Consider the following 1,541-nt stretch of genomic DNA (forward strand, 5'->3'; position numbering starts at 1 on the left):
CTCTGCGACGCGCCGAATGAGGAGCTTAGCGAGGTGATGGAGCTTGGCGAGGCGCTGCAGCTCTGCCAGGTGCTGGTCGAGGAGCTCTGCAACGCGCCAGATGAGGAGCTTGGCGAGGCGCTGTAGCTCTGCCAGGTGCTGGTCGAGGAGCTCGGCAATAAGCCGAATGAGGAGCTTGGCGAGGCACTGCAGCTCTGCCAGGTGTTGGTCGAGGAGCTCAGCGACAAGCCGGATGAGGAGCTTGGCGAGGCGCCGCAGCTCTGCCAGGTGCTGGTCGAGGAGCTCAGCGACAAGCGGGATGAGGAGCTTGGCGAGGCGCTGGTCAAGGAGCTCCGCGAGGCACTGGAGCCCGGAGCCTTGCCTGGTCGAGGAGCTTGGCGAGGCGACGCTGCTGGAGCGGCTGGAGCAGAGGGACAGAGGCGGGCCAACGGCCAGGGGAGAGAGGCCTAGGGCAGGAGCTCCGGTGGCCGGCAGCGGAAGGCCTCGAGCTGGAGCTCCGGCGGTCGGCAACGGAAGCCCTGGAGCAGGAGCTCACAGGAGGACTGAGATCTCGGGCAGAAGATCGAGATCGCGGAGGTATTGTGGGCAGGTGCGCAGATCATGGGGAGCTGGGACCGTGGGCAGGTGCAGAGATCACGGCGAGCTGGGATCACGACGAGCTGGGATCACAGCCGGAGCTGAAATCGCGGCACGAGAAAGGGGATCATGAAGGAGCATGACACTGTTGTACTGGACAGCTACATGTTTGAAATATAAAGGGTGTAACTGCAAAATTGTGCTTAGTATAAAATTTCAGTCCCCTACAACAGATATTTCGGGACGGAGGGAGTACTTCCTAGAAACACTCCTTATTTCTATATTTTTTTGAACATCAATACAGATGGAAGCGCTCATATACACACGCATACACTCACCCCTATGAACACACACACGCACACCCTACCCCTATGAGCACCTTCGAAAGACTGAGCCGACATATCATCTTGAAATTTATGAAGTCACTGTAGGCACCTCGTCGTCGACGGGAAGTCTCCTCCCACTGAATGCGCATCGCCGGAAATCCTGAAATAAGTCTAGGAATAAATTCGAGCACCAGGACTTGAACCCTAGTGGGCTGAGGATACCACAGTTCCTCTAACCATCCAACCATAGGTTGGTTCACACTCCTTATTTCTATATGAAAGTTATTGTTGTACTTATAGTTATTTCGTGAACAATAAAATGGTGTCAATAAAATGCGGGTGTGTGCCAGTAACCACACGATTAACCAAAATGAAAAAAAATTAAGGAGGTGTTTGTTTCGGAGAATTTTACCCGTCATCCCTTTACGCCGTAAAGCGAAAACGTTACTCGCGTTTGTTTAATCGACATCGTAAACACGTCCCTTCATAAATGGGTCCAGCCCAGTTATCGATCGATACCGCCCACCCTTCACCGGTAATCGCGGTACCACTCCCTCCTCCTCTCCCCGAGCCCCAGTCGTCCCCGCACGATCCCTTCTTCCTCCCCTCCCGAGCGCACTCCTCCCCGCACGACCCCCT

Source organism: Triticum dicoccoides, chromosome 7B (genome assembly GCF_002162155.2).
Source record: "Triticum dicoccoides isolate Atlit2015 ecotype Zavitan chromosome 7B, WEW_v2.0, whole genome shotgun sequence".
NCBI lineage: Eukaryota > Viridiplantae > Streptophyta > Magnoliopsida > Poales > Poaceae > Triticum > Triticum dicoccoides.